This window comes from Corvus cornix, chromosome 12, assembly GCF_000738735.6.
Source record: "Corvus cornix cornix isolate S_Up_H32 chromosome 12, ASM73873v5, whole genome shotgun sequence".
In the NCBI taxonomy this organism is placed as follows: Eukaryota; Metazoa; Chordata; class Aves; order Passeriformes; family Corvidae; genus Corvus; species Corvus cornix.
The window spans coordinates 18,129,380-18,148,981 of NC_046342.1; the positions used below are offsets into that span (position 1 = coordinate 18,129,380).

Here is a 19,602-nt window from a genome sequence, read left to right on the forward strand (position 1 = left end):
GGCAAAAATCTCCATCTTGCACAGAGGGGAGAAGTTCAATTAGGCCTTCTGGTGCCAGGGGAGGTTGATCAGGCTTTAATTGGCTCTGGCTGACTGGCTTTTAGGCGATGCTATTCCTCACCTGCAGTTGGATCCTTCTCAAATATGTATGGAATTTTGTATTGCGTTTGAGAGTGTCGCACAAAGTCAGAATCGTTATTTAAAATGCTACTTTACCGTGAATGCACTCTGAGAAGCACCAGTGAAGGAGAAACCATTAACATTGTGGAGGAATATAAGTTGGAAGGGACCTTTGGAGATCCTTCTGCTGAATGTAGGCTTGACTTGGAACTTAAATCAGGTTGCTCAGGGCTTTGTTGGGTTGAGAACAGGAATTAGGCTTCTCTCCTCATGCTGGACAAACAGACTTGTTCCAGCTCTTCTCCTGAGTTATGTGCTGTAACCCCCCCATCGTCCTGATCCGTTCTGCTGAATTTTTGCCTGTTTGTCAGTGTTTTGTAACAGGGAACCCAAAAGTGGACACTCTGTTCCAGATGCAGCCTCACAAGGGCTGAATAAGGAGTAAGAATTGCTTTCCCTGACCTGCTGGCTCTGCTCCTGCAGATGGAATCCGGCATGAGGGTGGCACTTGTCACCATCGCTGCCAGCTCCTGTTCAGCTCCCAGGTTGTGTTTCCTGGAGCTGCTTTCTGCACTGTGGGTTTCGATTTGCAGAGCTCCCTGTCTGCTTTGTTGGAATGCTGGAAGGTTTGTGTCAGCTGCCTTCTCCTGCCAGCTGAGCTGCCCCTGAACTGCAGCCTCACTCTCCATTTCTGGTATCATCTGGAAACTTGCTGCTCTCATTGTCCAAGTTGTTAATCACAATATTAAGTGATTAAATGGATTGTTGCGAGGAAGATTTGCTCCATAACCTTTGGGATTGAGGTGAGAGTCAACAAGAATTTGAATGTGGGTGTGTGTTGTTCCTTCCTGCCTGTCTGGAGGATAGACATGGAAGTTGCCTTTTCCAGTCACCAGAAGGATCCATCAGTTGCCACAACAGTTGAAAGACACAAAAAGCAGCCTCAGGATGATGTCAGTGTTTCTCCTGCACACTCCCAGACCTCTCTTAGGGTGTTTGATTGAGTGATTCCTAACAAAGTCTTCCTCTACTGTAGTTCAGACTTCCCTGCCCCGCACAAAGACATCCAGGACTGTGGAGATGGGCAGCCTGAGAGGAGGCCTTGGCAGTGAAGACTGAGGCAAAACCTTCACTGAGTGCCTCATCCCTCCCTTGTACCCTCTGTCAGTGGTTTTTGGTGACATATTCAGGAGTGACCCACATTTTCCTGGTTGTTTCCTGCAGCTGTACCTGTGGGTGAACCTTTCTAACCATCCACAGCATCCCTTGCCGCCTTCAGCTCCACCTGGGATTTGATTTGCCTTCCCTAATTTTTTCCCTGCAGTTTAAACCAGGCTTCCATAGTTCTCCTGGACAGTCCCCGCTTCCACCTTCTGTTCACTTTCCTTCTGTGCTGGAATTCAGTCGGGGATTCCATGTCCAGCCAAGTCAGCCTTCTGCCACGTCTGCTCCACTTCCCACTCATCAGGGTGGGTTGTTCTTGTACTTGGAGGAAGTTTTCCATGAAGATCACGGAGTTTTCCTGTGCCCTTCTGCCCCCCAGGGCAGTCAGCCATGGCCTTACACCTCCCATCTCCCTGAGCAAGCCAAACCGCTCCTTGAATTTCACTATTGTCAGGAAATCTCAGTCGCTGGTGCACCACCAGTTGCAATATTTGCAGATACCAGGGTGCCTAAAGTCCCCCAGGATGCCCAGGGCCTTTGTGAAAGTTGAATCAAGCTTTATCCACTTCCAGTTCTTAACTGGGTGGTGGGCAGCAAACCTCCCCAGCAACATCCTCCTTGCTGGCCTCTCTCATTCTCGCCCCCAAACATTAGCTCCCAACAAACCTATTTCACAGCATGAAATTCCTGAGAAATCATTCTGAAACTCATTAATCTCTTCAGAGGAAAATTCTGTTGTCTTGGCATTGTTTAAAACACCTTCTAATAGCATGGAAGTCCTTTTCCAGCAGAAACATGTATTTTTTCTGATGGGAAAAAAAATGAAATCCTATTGGACTCCAAATACTTGGAATACCATAATAAATGAAGCATCTTCCTGATGACCTTTCTTGCTGAGGGACTGTTGGTGTGAAGTCTTTGTGCATGGGCAGAAGGAGTTAACAGCACAGTTCAGGTCTGGAGTGCCAGTGTAAAGCACTCATTGAATTGATGACTTCTTTCAGGTGCACTTTCCTCCTCGTGCTTCAGAAGTTGCGATGCTCAAATTGCCCATCTTGACCTCAGCTGTCTCCTGTGTTAATAAAATGCCCTGTGCTGCTACTCAGGCCATTAGTTGGGACTCGGAAGTTTTATTTCTGGCTCTGCAATTATCCCCCTGCTGTAATTTCCTTATCTGAATTGGGGATAAATAACAAAGCTTTCCTTCTTCGCAGAAGGCTCGGAGATTTGATGATGAAAAATGCTATATAAGGGTTCACCGTTGTTATGTGAACAAATATCACTTTGTTTTCATGGCTTGACCATCTTAACAAGCAAGTAGAGAGTTGATGACCGAATCAAGATAAGAATTGAACAAATGAGGCATAATGAGCAACTTCAGACGATTGACTTCATTTTTTCCTTCTGCTTGAAAGTCATTCACTTTTATAAGTCTGTCTGTAGAGGATTTTTTAGCCTGTAAATAATTTGCCAGCTGGGTGAAGAAATCTTTTAGTTTGCTTGTTTCGTGGTTTGCTTATCATTTCAGATGCCAAATAAGTTACTTATTGGTTTGTATGATCATTAGCAATCTCAGCATAGAATCACATATTATAAGGTTAAGCTTCCAATTTTAATGTTGGACAATTTTCAAGTGCATTTAAAGGGCATTTCCAGGAAGAAAAAAAAGTGAAAATTATAGTTTAAACGTGAACTATCTTTATAACAGGAAAAAAATTGTCCTTCATTAAAACTGTGCTCTAAATCTGTTATGAAAAGGGCAGCAGAAAACTGATCATTTAAAAAATATTTTCAAACCTCTTTGTCTGTTATGTGCACTCAGTGCCATGGGTTAGGTCCTTCTGATCTGCCAGAGTTCATGCTCATGACAGCTTGCATGGGATTGACTTCTGGATTTAGAGAGGAAAAAAACATCCTCAGTTCAATTTGCATACAATTTTTAACCAAGAAACATTAGGAAATAGTTTGTCAGGTGGGGTAAATAAATTTAACTTCAAAAACCTGCACTGGGTCATTTGAGTTGAAGACTATCTGCCTTCAAACCATGAGAAGGTTTAGATGGGATATTGGGAAGGAATTGTTCCCTGTGAGGGTGGGAAGGCCCTGGCACAGGGTGCCCAGAGCAGCTGGGGCTGCCCCTGGATCCCTGGCAGTGCCCAAGGCCAGGCTGGACATTGGGGCTTGGAGCAGCCTGGGACAGTGGGAGGTGTGAGGGGGTGTGATAGGGGGTGAGACTGGATGGGCTTTAAGGTCCCTTCCAATGCAAATCATTTGGGGATTCTGTTTCTTTATGATGAGAGTTGCTCCAGAGTGTCTGAGAGCAACCTTGTGAGTAGCTGAAAACTAATTTATATCTTAAAAAACACAGAGCAAAGGTTTCTGGCTGTCTTCATCCCTGAAACCCCAATAGTGTGATGGGAACCCATGGACCTCTTGGAAAATGGTGAATATTTCTCAGCTGGTGTGCAAACACTCAGAAAGCTGCCTTGCCACTTGGAGAAATCGTTTTGGCAGCCCACGTGCCGTTCAATTTGCACATCCTGCGTGGTGAGGAGCTCAGAGCGGGGCTGTAACGCAGCTCTGAGCATTAGGAGGTTGTTAAAAGCAGTGCAAGTGCTGCCTGTACCTCAGGGACATTAAATGCAGAATCATTTTAACTAATAGGCAGGTACTCAGTGTGCCGAATTTTACCCCAAGGTGCTCGCGGGCTCCTACGAGGTGTCGGTTTTGCTCACTGACTTTTATGGACTATCAGGATTTATTGACCCAGCAGCGGAATATTGACAGAGGTGATTCTGCCCCAGTGCCAGGTTCCCTTAAGGGACAATAAGAACACCTGGTATGTGCTGTAAATTTAAACTCAACTCGTGTGTGTCGTGGCACAGGGTTTAACTGCTGAACACTCGCTGATGGTGGGGCAGGGCTGAACATGAGACCTGGGTGATTCTGCACAGACCTTGACATTTTCTTTATGGAAAAAATGGCTCTGCTGTCCCTGGGTAATGACAAGGCTCAGAGAGAGAGCGTGTGTGCAGCAATGAGCCTTTGCATGGGTATTGGAGCCCAGGTGATTTTCTCCTGGTAACCCATCCTAACAGCTTTTAATGCCCTACATCCATATTATCAAGTTCACCACCTGAATTATGTACTGGCGAAGAGCTATGACATTTCTTATGCCTGAGTAACTGAGGACCCAAGTCTGGCCCAATGGACTTGATTTACAAAAACGTATTCACGGCTGCCTTCTTTCATTGGTGCAGTAAATCACAGGAATTGTCAGCCAACATCATGTGATGGGCCCAGACAGCTGGGATTAGTATTGCAAGGCTCTCTTCATATTCTGATAACACTTCCAGTAATAAACAAGCAGATATTGAGCAACTTGTAGCACTGTGCTTGGAGTAATTATGAGCCACCTTATTCTATATGTGCCACTGAGTAGAAATGTATTTTTATTAATTTTTTTTCCTGGTGGGAAAAGTTGAAATATAGGCAAAGCACATCTACTAAACTAGACTTCTTAATTTTATTCCTGTAAAATTAATACCTCCTACTGCTGCTAAGAAGAAAATAATCATATTATTTAAGAAACAGAAAAATGCTTGTGCTGACTCTTCTCAGTACCCTGCATCTCTGCTGGGTTGTATTCAAAGTGCACATCAGTAAAATTACATTGAAAATGTTTGTTTCTTTATGAAAGAGTTTCCTTTCTCTCTTGCTGTTCTTTTTCTCAACCCATATTAATTTTATGTACTTGGTATTAGTCAGAAGACATCACTGTAAATACTCCCCTTAGCACATTTGCCCTTCTGTGGGATCCATAAGCTGTGAGGACCTTGACCTTTTGCTGGGAAAGTTTATCCACTTCATCCCGTGCTATTTTCCAAGCTGGTTAATGCATCTTTTTATTGCTTGACAAAACCTCCTCCTTTAAAACCCTTCAGCTGTTAATACGCACAAGTGCAGCTCATGCCTCACTGGCAGTGCTGCTGAAGCCGATGGGGACAATGCCCGGCCCTGGGTGCCAGGATTTGGGTCCTTTCATCCCTTTGCCACCCACACGTCCCTGAAATAGGATCAACGTTCATGGTCTGCACTGAGGGCAGGGTCAAGGCAGGTTTGATGTGCAGAGCACAGTGCTGTGGGAGCAGGTTGGCTTCAGGAGCAGCCAGAGCAGCTCCCGAGCTCCATTCTGGCCAGCATTCCCCTCCTTTGATACCATTCTTCTTTCTGAAGTCCTCCGGGACAAATCTGCGAATGATCTTCCTTCCTCTGCAGCAGCCGCAATTCAAACAACATTTAAACATTTGTTTGTCATTTCCAGAACATTATCTGAACCCGACTCGCAGGTTTTTACTTCATCCATTTGTGTGTCTGTGAGGGAGCAATGCATGGATGGAATGTGAAGGTCACATTGCAGCAGACACCACTCATCCCTGCTTGTCTGTCCCTCCTCTGCCATCAGGACATGCAGGAGCTCGGGAAGCTGCTGGTGCCATCTGTGGCATGGCCAGAGGCAGTGGGTGATGCCAGCCCTGCTCCTGGTCCTGCTCAGACACCGAGCAGCCCCAGCTGGGCACAGGGATCAGGGATGTCTCAAAGCCATCTCTGTGCCCCGCTGCCTCTCCCCTGCCTGCGCCACACAGAGCTGGCTGCGAGGCAGGGTCAGAGGCAGGAGTGCCCAGCTGAGTGCATAGAAACGTGAACTGCATTCCCTCACTGAGAATCTGTCAGCTCCCTCTGACCTCTGGGGAAACTGAAAGACAGACTGACTGTACTTGTGGAACCTCAGAACAATAAAATGCCTTTGCAGCTCAGGAAGCAGCAGTGGGAGCCCAGACATGCAGACCCACAGAGGAAAAAATTAGATTTTAATTTCTCAGCTTTAAAAATCCCAACAGATTTACCATAGCAGGGCGCCTAACTTTGGTTCAGACCACAGGGTTTCTAGGACAGTCACAAATTCCAGTTTGGAAGGGTGCAGGTTTTCCCCTTGTAGTACTCAAGGCATGGAAAACCAACAACAGGCTGAGTTTTTAGCATAGACTGGAGACAGGTTTTCTCATTAGGACAGACCTGGTTTCAGTTATTCCTCTGTGAAATAAGCCCCGTGGTTGATTTTTAAACTTAAGGAACTTGCTGCAGCCAGAGAGCCCTCAGCAAGAGAGGCCAGAGCTGGCTGGGCCTGGTTATTGCCCAGGAGGAATGATGGTGCTTTCCTTCCCTTCCAACAGCGTCACCTCAGGTGGGAACACCTGGAGCAGAGGCCTCTGAGTCACAATTTTTCCTTTGTGTTACAGAAGAGTCTTGGGCAAAATACTGGATAACCTTCCCTGGGGAGCTGCAATATCACTGCAGGGAGTGTTGGATTTGAGGTGGAGGAGGATTGTGGGGATTCATGGAGTTCTTTAAGGAAGACAGTGGAAGGTGTCCATGGAAGGAGGGTTGGATTGAGATGGTTTTAAGGTCCCTTGCCACCCAAAGCAGTCTGTGATTCCATGATTCTCTGACAGCCCCCAAAGCCTGGAGTGACCCCTGAGCAGGCTCTGAGCTGAGGCTGTAGTGGGTGCACTTGAGCACCGAAATCAGTTCTGCTCCTACTCTGCCTCTGTCATGGGAAATATTTCCAGTGCTTTTGGGGAGCAGTGAATTCATATTGTTTAAACTCAGCCTGAAGCCACAAGAACTGCTGTAAATTGGCTGGCTCTGATAAACCCAGTGCCACAAATCAGATGATTAATACCTGTATAAATCTTGTCTTTTTTTCCCCAAGTTTTCCTACACTTTTCACTGGAAATGTTTTTGATGTAAACCCTTTCCTTCAATCTGACAGCTTTTTTTGCCCATCCTCTGTCCATGCAGTCTGCTAATAACTTCAGCCCCACAGACCTTCTCTCCAGGAAATGCCATTAAATTTTCTTTCAGCAAAAGCAAGCAGCCCTTCAGAAATCCTCTATCAGGTCTGGTTTTTCCTGTTGTGGTTTGCCTCCTTTGCCTCCTGCTCTTTTTTTTTTCCAGGATAGCTGTAATTTAAAGCTTACAAGATCGATAAGTCCAAGATGCACAGCATAAATGGGAGAAGCAGACAAACAACTGGTAAAGATAGGAGACAGCTGATGAAAATGAATTCAGCTATAAAGCATTTGAGTTACTGTTCTCTGCTGTGATTTCTGAGAGAGATTAAAATATAGGAGGAGGAGGAGGAGATACAAATCATCATTCCTTCCTCCTTCAGAATCTCGGATTGAAATAATGTTGAATTTCTTCTTTCTCTTCCCATGTCTCTATATAAACAGGAGATTTTTTATTTGTAGGAGAGCTTTTAATCAATTACAGGAGAATTTGCTTAATATAACTGGGAGCAGGGTAATGGCAGGAAGTCTGGACCTGATGTAATAAGAGCATCTTGTCTTGAACTCCCTGAATCCAGCCCTGTGCTAAACCAAAATCCTGAAAATGGCCTCTGTTCTGCACTGGTTCATGGCAGAAGGATTTTTCCACTCTGCTTTGCAGCCCAGGCGATTCTTTATGGGGCTGGGTAGGGGTTCGCTCTGTTTTCCAGCCCAGGCATGTCTTGCAAACCTTGGACCAGGCTGGCACAGCTCAGCTGGGCTGTGCCCAGCTGGCACAGCCTGTGGCTCAGGCAGTTTGCATTTGGCATTACAAATTGCAGTCACATTGCTTCGGGGAGGTGCAGGCTCTCTGAAAGGCCCAGTGTAGTGCCAGCAGGAGAGCAAACATTGCTAGGCTAAAGCCTCAATAGAAGTCAAGGAGGATTAAGGTGCAGCTGAAAGTAGAATTGGGGTTCCTAAATCACTGCAGAGCTTTAGAAAATGTTTTCTGTTCACATCACAAACCATAATTTATTGGCAGAGGGGTCAAACTCTACAATATATGTGCTAGTGAATTGTGCTCCAGTAAAACTGCAAACTTCTGTTGATGGGGAGGTTCTTACAAATGTTCCCTGCGTGCCCATGGCCACAGGAACTCCCTGAAAGGCTAAAGATGTGTCTGGCAATAAACACTGACATTTCATATGTTTACACCCGTGTGTGCTGAAGGTGTCTCTATTTACCCCAAAAGATCAGGGGCACTTTGCAGTATGAATTTGAAACACTCTGGGAAAGGAGGTACAGGTGCACATGTGCACTTTGGAAGAAGGATTGGCTTTGTCCACGGGGAAATAAGGCTGTCTGCAACTGGTGAGATGAGAGCAGATAAAGAGATTATCAAGTAGTGACAAGAAAGAAAATAGGTTAGCTGAATTCCTCTTTATCACTTCTTCTCCCTCAAGACATCTCTCCGAGTATCTTGTCATTCATACCGAGAGGCTGGAAAGAAAATCGCTTTTAAAGGTGACCCACAGAGGTAAAACCAGACTAAAATGGTGCTTGTGTGCTTCTTTTGCTCCTGCAGGACAGAGGAATTGGTCTGGTGTTTACACTGTGTGTGCTCTGTCATTTGGGAGAGCAGGAAAAGTGGGATTAGAGCTCCAAAGTCTTTTCCTTGCTCCAGAACACAGTGGAGCATTCTGTGATCCAGCTGTGGGTGGGAATATCGAGGTCAACAGCAGAGGTGTGCCCTGTCCTTGCAGTAGAGAGGCCAATACAGAAATGCAGCTCTTGGTCAATGTGTTTAAAACTGGTGGAATGTATTGGAAAACAAACAAACATTTAAGGGATCTGTTCCCTCTTGGATGTGCTTTTCTTCCATGAGCCTTTTTTATTTCTTCTCCTTTAAAGGAAAGTAACTATTGAAAATCACTTTGAAACATGTTTCATGTTAGGAGAGCAGTAATGTAGGTGGTGATTGATAAGATTTATTGTTTCTGGGTTTGTGTTATCTTGTGATTCCGAGGAAAGCTGAATCTTATCTGTTTGGTGCTATATAAATACTTAACAGACTTCAGAGGGCTTGTAATGTAAGCAGACAGGAAAGGCAGAGAGGGGGAATGTGCAGAAAAGTGCCTCATTCCAAGGCCACAAACCTGATTTAGAATGAGAATCAGATCTTCTCACTTCAGCCCATTTCTTTCTATTCCATGGGGTGTGTTGCTTCTGTTACTCAAATATGGAAAACCCTCTCCTTTTCCAGGTGAATGAAAGGCAAGGAGAATGAGATCAGACAGGATCTCAGCGTACAGGGGAAAAAAAAATAAAGCAAAGGAATTGTACTGATAAAGGTGCTGGTTTTAGATAAATTCAACATATGACATGCCATTACTCAAATCACAATTCTGTCTTTATTTCTAGATGCAGTAAAGTGGGGAGAAGGATTCAGATGTAAGACTACAAACTGACCATGCATTGATGAGGAAACAGCTGCATGTCCTGGTTAGAAATGCATATTTTTCTTTTTAATTAAATATTCGTGTTTTGGATGTCGATTTTATTTGCCTCTATTTCTGAATCATTGCAAAAAACTCACTGTAACCATTTTGGACCCGTTTGATATAATTTCTGCCTGGAAAAACCTCTCTATAAAAGCATAAACACATGTGTGTGTATCTGTTTGTGCATGTAGGTATGTTCTGGAATGATTCCATGGGATTTTAATTCCCTGGAGGGTGTGGACATGCTTTCAGAGCCCGACAGCTCCGAGGTCAGATGGAGCTTGTTCATCTTCTCTTATTGCAACCCAAGCAAACATTCATTTGTTATTGTGTGTGGAGCTGAGCCCTAAACCAGGCTTTATCCTGTTGTAGCAACTAATTGGTGAGGAAATTGTGATTTTACATTTAAAATACCCCCTCAGTTCTGGAGAAAAAGGTGCTGTGACCATTCTGCCCTGATTATTTCAAGGTCAGTGTCCCATTCTGCTCCCCATCAGCTGCTGGTGGCCATCAGGGCAGGGAGGGGCTGGATGGATTTCCTTGGATTTCCTAAAAGTTGGGCACGATGAAGAGAAATAGCGGAAGAGCAGGGCCTGAGGGGTGGCACTGCCAACAACTGTTCATCAGGGAAAAAAACCCTGCAGTTATTTATGGCCTGGACTTCTCCAGGACATTTTGTTTGCAGGGGATTTTAGTGCCCATGGACCCTTCCTGTAGTGAGATGTGCTTGGAGGAAATAATCACACTGGCAAGGGGTTTCTGTCTATTTATTTAATTATTTTTAAATCCTATTCAGAAAAAACAAACCCTCCTGTAATTCTGTTTTCTTTCTGTTGTGGCTGGTGAAAAGGGAGTCTGGGCTACCAATATATGCATTTCCCATGAACTTTTACTAACAGGAGCTCTAAGGTGAAAGCTTTGCCTATAATGGGAATTATTTATACCATAACTTCCTTTCGAGCTGCCATTTATTAGGATTTTGTGTTCTGCTTACTGGCCTTGACTGCTGTAGAGAGCAAGTTTCTTACGTACCTGCTGCTGAATTTCGTTTTGTGAACCTCTGTGATCTGTAAAAATCAGAATGATAAAGTTATTGACAAAATGGGGTTTGTATGAAGAGTGTTTAAATTTTTTTAGGCTTTTTTAAAAAATTATTTTCTTATACCCAACTGATAAATGGATTTTTTTCCTTAAAGTCAGTGATTGTTCCAAGTAGAAAATAATTTACTAATTTCTGATTAACCCTAGCTAATCAGACAGGCAGTGGCATCCAGCTGCTGTGTGAGCCCAGATCTCCATAAAATCTGGTTAATATTTTCATTTATCTCATTGAGGGGGCAGCTCTGACCTGAAAAGCTGACTCCCTTGTCTGTTTGTGACTTAGCTGATAAACTTTCCCTCTTTCAGGACCAGACAGCTGGAAAGGCCACCATGGGAGGCTGGCTGGTTTTTGGGAATGAATGAGAAAGAAGAAAGATTTACTCTGCTTTTTTGGGGAGGCAGTCTGTGTTGTTTGTTCTTGCACACATCCAAAACCACCTCCTACCTTTTATCCCCCAAACCTTCTCCTGTGTTCTCTCGGAGGGTCTCCTGTGGGCTGAGCTGTTCTGTTCCCAGGGGGAAACACTGGGAATGCAGGTCCAACATTCCAAGTGCAGGCTTGAGCAGCTTCCTGTGTGGAATCACAGAATCACTTAGGTTGGAAAAGGACTTTAAGGCCATCAAATCCAACCATTCCTGCAGTGCTGCCAAGACCCGTGTCCCCAGGTGCCACATCCACACGGTTTTTAAACACCAAGAAAGTCCCAAAGTGCTGCAGCCTTTAGAGCTGGAGCTTGGCTGTGCCTGCAGTGTGGATGTTTGGAATTGGGCTATTTCTTCCCTTTGGTTCTGACCTTAAAGCACCCACTTTTGTGTTTTTGTGCTGTTTCCTCTCTGACTGAAGCCGTTTCTCAGGGCAGGGATCAGCCTCGTGACCTCCTTGCCCTGCGTGACCAAAGAATGAACCCAGAGCCATTCAGATGGGGCTCCAGACTGGAGTTAATCTGTGCTGCCCCACAAATAACTGCATTTACTCACACAGGGTCTCTCTATGTAAATGCATTTCTCCTCTTTGTCAGGAATTGTAATTAAGATTTCATTGCGTGATGAACTCCCTATATTTAGAGCGTTCTTCATGAATCTATTACCTTTTAAAAGATATTTGGTGGTGGGAAAGTTGGTAATCGTTCCTTTTCATTTAAAATTCAGGGCATGATATGTGGAGCTGTGTTTATGGGGAGGGTACAGGGTCCTGTCATTTTCTACTTGCTTAAAAGCTCCGTAAGTGGTTGAGGATGCTCCCATCCTGAGGAGAAGAAAGGGCTCATTAAAAAGATTAGCTCATAGAGAACAAATTAAACTTCAGTGCCCTGCATAAAGATTGTAATAACTGTAATAATAAATGAATTAATAATGCATTAAAGGAGAATTCCTCTACTCAGCTTGTCACACACTTATCCTTGAAAATTGACTTCAGTGAGGTGTGTCACATGAGCTAATGACCTCAACTGATGGATTTGGGATTTTTCCATGCTCCAAAATCCACTCAAACCCAGATTTCTGTATTTTTGACAGTTTGCTGGATAGACGTGAAGTAAGTTGGGCCATTTGGTGCTGCAAGCCAGGGGGGAAGCTCTTTGTTGAACCAAAATAATCTCTAGTTTTAACCTCAAGTAATGGGAACTGGTAAATCCTGACCACTTGGAAGGGGAAAAATTGACAATCCAGTGTTGGAGGCTGCACAGCAGCACCAGAGGTGCACACTTTGGGCTGATGGGGGATGCACAATTTATAAGGCCTCTAACATACATTTATATCTATATGGCCTCAGACTGACTGAGAGTAGGTTTAGATCCAATATTAAGAAGAAATTGTTCCCTGTGAGGGTGCCAGGCCCTGGCACAGGGTGCCCAGAGCAGCTGGAGCTGCCCCTGGATCCCTGGCAGTGTCCAAGGCCAGGCTGGACATTGGGGTTTGGAGCAGCCTGGGACAGTGGAAGGTGCCCCTGCCCATGGCAGGGGTGGCACTGGATGAGCTTTGAGGTCCCTTCCAACCCAAACCAGTCCGGGATTCTATCTGGGGAGCTCCTATAAATTTGAGGGTTTTGTGCCCACTGTTGTAAATATGAGATTATCAGGATTTAGGAATAAGTTATCAAGTTCAGCCCTGAAATAAGAGGCATCCATAGGGGTTTAGTTGAGGAACTGTAGGTGCTGAGGCATCTCTAGACAGCAGAAAAGTGAGAGTTTGGGATTTCTGCTGTCCCCCCTGGGTAAGGGCTGAGTTTCTAATGGCTGTGACACTAGGGAAAAATTGAATTAAGGGAATTGATTACCCAGACATGGCAAGCTGAAGCTGGTTGCAAAATGGATCTTTAGGTACCTGGGTACCTTTAAAATTAGTCCATTATTCACTCTGAACCCAAACCTGCTCCTCTAAGCCCAGGCACTACTGAAGATGGCATTTACATGAGCCATGAGGTGGTTAATGTTTAGAATCTTGAAAGAATTGAGGCTGGAAGGGACCTGGGGAGGTTCAAAAAAGAATCTGTGGGTTCCAATTAAAGATTATGGGGAACACTCATCCGGTTCCTATAGAATCATGGAGTGGTTTGGGTGGGAAGGGACCTCAAAGGTCATCTCAGTCCAACCCGTGCCATGGGCAGGGATGTTTTCCACCAGCCCAGGTTGCTCAGTTTATAGTGATTATGTCACTCTGATGCTTCTCTGTGTCCCCATCCACACCTGCAAACAGGTATTTGTAGGTGTTGATTTAACACTGAGCTTTGCCTATGAATGATATGAAAGCAAATTCCTTCTGGGATGCTTTTTTTTTCCTTTGGAAAATAATTGAAAATTCATCTCTAGTGTTTTGTTGCTTTTATTGGAAGGGTATTTTTAATAAAAATTTCATTCAGCATGAAAAGGACAACATCAATGGGGTTCTTATCAGTGCTTTGCATCATGTTAATACCAGTGCCAACAGCGAGTTGTGCAGGTATTACACCAGAACAAAGGAAATTATTCCAGAGATTTTATCTGAGAATATTTTGAGTTTGCTTGTCAAGCCATGCAATATGTGCTCTGCTTTATTTGCTGGCTGCTGTGAGAGCAGCTGAACAGTTGCTGGGGTTTGCACAGGGATTCTTTTCTCTCCCTGCACCGGTTTACTTTGGCACATTATTTGATCCACGCCAGGAAAATAGTGAGATATCAAACAAAAGTGATGCATTAATACCTGGAATTGTTACAGCTCAGAGGAGCATTGCTTCTCCATCATTTGAAGTGGTCACTCGGGGTGCTGGAAGCACAATCCTCTTTTTCAGCCTTCCCAGCAATAAAAGGCTCAGCAGTGCTGCTGGATTGTGGAGCAGAGCAGGTGCCTGCAGCAGGGATAGCCCGGGGCTGGCGCGGGATAACGAGGGAAGCACGGCTCTGCCTCCTGGGCTGGACCTGCTCCTCCAAACCTCCCCGGCTTCACTCTCAGGGCAGCAGAAAGAGCTAAATGCTGAGGTGTTCTTAAATTTCCAGTAACGAGGCCGAGCTCATTAGCACTCTCATCAAATGGCTTTCAGTTGCTATCAGTCTGACTTGGATTTGAATTGATGACCTTGAGATAAAAGGCTTTTTATTCTATTACCCATCTCCTGAGCCATCAAGTCTTTAATATGCCGTGTAAAATCAGTTTTCAGATGGTATTTCTTTTATATAATATCGTCATTTGTTATTAATGATGTCTGATTTTGGGTGCTGCAAGCTCTAATTGTGCACTGTAGTACTTTTGTTATTCCTATTATTTCAGATTTATCTGCTATATTACCAGATACTTGTAGACAAAGAGAAAATAGATTGGTAATAGAGTGTAATCCAGTTTTATATAAACGAGTTAATAAAATCACATAAAAATACAACGTTAAATTCAGCATCAGCAAAGCTCATCTGTTACTTCAGTAAATTGATATATAAAATTCTGCTTCGATGCTGAAATAAACTTTCCTGCAAAATGCTGTATGGGACTACCAAACATATGGAAAATAAAGAAAAAATGAGTAAGAATATATAATACAAACTTAAAAATGAAGGAAGTTTTTATTACATGCCACCCTTGTCCTCCTGAAGGCTTTTCCCTGAGGATAATATGGAGAAGATGATGTGAAAAACCCAACGTACACAGGAGTGTTAGGAGTGTAACGAGGGAGCTTTTCCTGGTTTGGTTTTATGTGACTGTGTTTGTTCGGACAAGATAAAACTGGGAGCACTGGGATGAAGAGGTGCCTTTAGGGAGAGATGCTTTGGGAACTCTCAGGTATGGACACCTTACTGTCCATATTTGATCTGACTTGAAGGTATCCAATAGGAATTTGAAAAGGAAGATAGTACAAAGCTGGTGCTGCAGCAGTCACTTGTGCCTAATTAAATGGGTTTGTTCCAGAGGAGATAGCATTTCTGTAAGATGCAATTTATTGGGTCTTGACACTAAAAAGCAAGGGTTAGAATGCAAATCTGGTGCAGATTTTAGGGGGTCAGCCAGCTGAGCCCTCTGGAGCCCAGTGCATCCCCTGCCTCCAGCAGAGGTGGTCGTGTCAAGGTCATTTTAGAAGCTCCCAGCGATGGGTCAGAGCAGCTTTCTTGGAGATAATGTATTAAAATTATTAACTATATAGTTCATACAGCTTTTCATATTATCTGTCCTTAATTTCCCTCTCAGTGAATTAAGGTAGCCACTGGTGGTGTTCCCAAAGTACAACTGATTGGAGCTTTCTTAATTAAACCCTGTCATGTGTTGGAATATTGCTGCCATGTCCCTTTTCCAGCCCTCTCTCTTGATGGAGTGAGCAAATATCCTCCTTTCTAGGTCATGTTTTCTGAATCTCACATGGATAATTACCTCCTGTGTCCTGTGGTTAACATCTGCTAACACTTCCCCAAACACCACCTGTGTCTGGCAGCAGCCTCTCCTTGCTGACTCACGCTTGGGTTTTGTCTTTTCCAGCCTCTGTTCTCACTGCCTGTCTGAAAAAACCGTATTTTAAAGCTTGCCCTTAGTTATTCCCAGAATAAGTAGGACTTTGAATACCTTTTTATTAAATTATCTTGGTGATTTCAGATTGGTTTTCGCCATAAGTGTTGTTCTTTAGGGTCCTGGTGAATCCCTCACGCTGTGTACAACCTCAGTCACTCCTGAAAATGTGGGGCCAAGTCAAACACCTGTGAAGGAGTGCTGGTGTGGGCCCTCAATTTGGAAATAGACAGTCAAAATCTGTTCTTTGAGTGTGCTCATTGTCAAACTAAACTCACAAGTCAGTGAATGGACCTTGCTGCGACAAACATATTTTGTTTGTCTATTCAAAATGTAACACATCTAATTCCCTCCTGTGATAAGGTGATTATCCTGATTAAAAAAAAAGGAAGACTGGGTTGACATGATTAGAACTGCACGTCTTGGCAGTTTCTTCTCACTTTCTATTCCTGGAGGTCCTTACAATTTAATTGTTTATTCATTTGTTCCTGGGTCTGAATTTAGATTTATGGAGACCTCCTTTTTCCCATTGTAAAAAAGGGCTGCTCTGTTTGAACATCTCTTGCCCCCAGTCATTCCCAGAGTGCTAAAAACTAATTACTGGTAGTTTAAAGAGAACTTCAGCAGATTCAGAAGTATTTCAAAAGGAATTTAATCCTTAATGACTTACCCATTTGGTTCTAACGCACACAGTCCTCAGCTCTCTGCTCAGATTGTGGTCCAAGCTCCAAGTTAAAATGAATTCTGTTGAGGGTCTGGTCACTATAAAGCATCTTTTTGTGAAGAAAGAGGTTAAAAAAGGTGTAGAAAATGCCAACCTTTTGCAATTTGCAGTTCTTTCCCAGGTAGATAATGGACTAATGTTGCCCTTCACCTTTACAATCCCTTTGTGCAGGCAAGGTAGGAAGGGATCTTGGCACAAGAGTAAAAGGTTCTTTTGGAAGTGACCTTTTTTTTTTTTTTTTTTTTTTTTTTTTTTTGATTAATCATGGTTAATTCAATTATTGAAGGGTTAGAAAAACTCATTAGGATTCATATGAATGACTTCTTACTGCTTAATTAGTTGGATTAGAAGACTTGAAGATCCACATTTCTGCATTACTCATCAAACCCATGATAACCAGGCAGCTTTATTATTGTTTTTGTAAGTGCACTGCAGGTGTGGTTGTGTTCTCCTATTGCATTTCCTGCCCTTTTTTGCTGTCCTGGTGTCTGATCCTCACTTAGGTCCACATCAGCCACTCTTGAGTGGAGCAAATCCAGTTTAACAGCAGCAGGAGGAGGAGGTGGAGTTGTCTCTTGGCAGCTTGACCATCCAACACAGGGGGCTTAGAGGGGTGGGAAGGGTTAAACTGGAAATCTCTCCCATCTTGGTGTGCACTGGGATTTTTAGAGCTTGATAACACTGCAGTGTTTCTCATGATGATGGCAAAAGGCAGATTGGAATAATAAATACATTGTAGATATGATAAATGTTTTTAAAAAGAGTGATAAACCATGTATTCTAAGATCCTCTCAAATATTGCAGCCTGTTTTTTTGTTATGCTTCGATAGTTTATTCCCAGTCCTGCCCCTGCAGACTTGAACATCAATGCATTTCATTCTGCTCTGAAGAATATTCCTCTTCTCTGCAATGCCACCTTCCACTTAGGGATTTCTGAGACAGATGTGATATTAAAGTACCTTCAGTTCTATGCTCTGGAATAAAGGAAACAATTTAGAGGCAAAAAACAACACAGTACCCTTCAGAAAATGGAAATATAAATTCATTTTTTGAAAGTGACTGAGATGCTATCGAATTATTTTCTATATTCATTATTTGACAGAATAGCATAGGTAAATGCCAGAGAATGGAAAGTGATTAAAAATGTAAGAATTAATAGCAAAAAGTAGATAAGCAAATGCTATGTATACAGACTTGCATCCTGTGCCATAAAGAGGATTACAGAATTAATTTACCAGTGGCGTTTATTTTGGAAGCCAGTTCAGATAAATAACAGTCCTCATGTGCAAGGATCCTAACGAAGTCAGTGGGACGAACCCAGAAAAGTCAGTTGAGGAATAGAAGAAAAACCCAAAAAATTTATGTTAATGTTTTTTCCTTATCAGGTAGAATATCAAGTTAATAAAAACTAGGAAGATGATCAGTCTAGAAATCAGAATTGCAATTTTCTCTGAAGTTGTGGTGACTTGGGAGGCCTCAAACAGCGACCGCGTGAAGATGGGATTTGTGAACCAAACTATTGGCACTGCCAATGTTTCATCTTGAGGCAGCAGTGACTGGGTGTTGATGTGATGTCGGGGTCTCCTCCCCCCGCCATGGAGCCCTGGGAGCGGGGCCCTGAGGGGACAGAGATGGGGTTTCCCTGCCCCTGGGCAGCCTCGTTCCCCATTGTTGGTTTGTGTTTTCCTGCGCGGGCAGGGACCCTCAGCCCGTGATTGCCTCAGTTCCTCAGCAGATCCCGGCCATGCGGCTGGGGAAATAAACATCTCTCAAACATCTATCAAGAATCTGTCTGTCCATATATATTTCTTTTCCACGGGACTCCTGGTTTGATATATGCGTGTTTCAGTAATGCCTGATGTAACAAATGGTGGAGAATTGAGAGCAGAACGATCCCCGATCCCTGAGCGACTGATTTGAGTGAGTAAACCCTAGAAACTTTGGATTCCTCTTCTTGTTTTTGCTTTGCTATTCCATATCTAAACTATGGAGGAACCGTGGGAAGACTCTTGGCTTTCAGAGCCGCATATGGACATTTATCTTAAACTTAAAATGATTCTTGAACAACGATTTGTAAATTTTAGCTTAATTCAAGCTCAAAAAGAACTGAAACACTTCCTGGCACGGTTGTTTAAGAACTTTTTCTATGTTGCTTGGAACTTAATTCTTACCAAAGACTTTTGGAACACCGTTTGGACACAGTTAAATTTTGAGTCAAAATACATGCCGATGGAAGAATATTTTCGTGAATATTATTTAATTACTGAGACTGTTGAGCAATGTCAGCTGTGTCCTGACGAAGGGAAGCCTGGCGCAGGGACCGTGCGGCCCAGGCCACGTGCACCGAGCGCTCTGCGAGCAGCAGCGAGGCAGTTCCTGCGTGCGGGCGGAGCCACGCGAGCCGCAGTGTCGGTGGCGGAGCGAGGAGCAGCGGGACCCGGCAGTGCCCGCCCGGCCCCGCGCAGCGCGTGGTGGAGCGAGCCCCGTGAACGCCCGACCGAGAGGGGCGGCGCGCTGGCGGCGGCGGTGGTGGAGCGGAGCCGCGCCCAGCCGAGATGCACTCTGGAGCAGGGCGCAGGGGGGTCGTCGCTCAGGGGCCTGGCTGAGATGCAGCGCCTGGCAGCGGCAGCGAAGCTGCGACCAGAGGAGGCGACGCACGGAGAACTGAGCGGCGCGGCCCGGCCCGGCCCGCGCAGCCCCGAAAGCGACCCCGGGAAGAGCGCGCAGGCACCAGCAGCCCCGACAATTCCAACACGGGAGCGACCAAAAGAGAGAGCAAAAACGCAGCGAGACAGAAAACAGCAGCTACTCGGAAAAAGGAAAAGATCATAGTAACTAAGATCTTAGGGATAGTAAAATGGTATAATGTTGAATAAAATTATGTTAGGTTTTATAACGAGATGTGACAACCAGCAAGACATATTTGTGCATAGAACTGCTATTAAAAAGAATAACCCTGAAAAATGCATCCCAAGCTTGGGAGATGGAGAGCTGGTAGAATTCAAAATTGGTCTAGGTAGAAAAGGGTTACAAGCATCGCAGGTCACTGGGCCTGATGGTGTTCCTGTAAAAGGCAGTATATATGCTAACAATCATAGTCATGTTAGACAATATCTCCATTGTAAGTCCCCCCTACAGTCTCCCTTTCCTAATCCCACCTTTCCCTTTTACCCTATATCCTATTACCTCCAGTGTATTCCCA

At 44.2% G+C, this 19,602-nt stretch overlaps 1 protein-coding gene across 10 annotated transcripts in view; it reads left to right on the forward strand.

Moving 5' to 3' along the window:
* The window catches only part of CHL1 (cell adhesion molecule L1 like), a 131,734-nt gene that overhangs the window by 22,354 nt on the left and 89,778 nt on the right, over positions 1-19,602 (forward strand). For 7 of the 10 annotated variants that reach the window (XM_039558727.1, XM_039558726.1, XM_039558734.1 and 4 more), the window contains exon 2: positions 9,537-9,617. The exons of 2 other annotated variants lie outside the window; for them this stretch is intronic. The gene's annotated coding sequence lies outside the window, so the exon portion shown is untranslated. Of the gene's footprint in view, positions 1-3,708; positions 3,728-9,536; positions 9,618-19,602 lie in introns of those variants that run through there. One more of the 10 variants, XM_039558729.1, reaches the window with a different exon arrangement.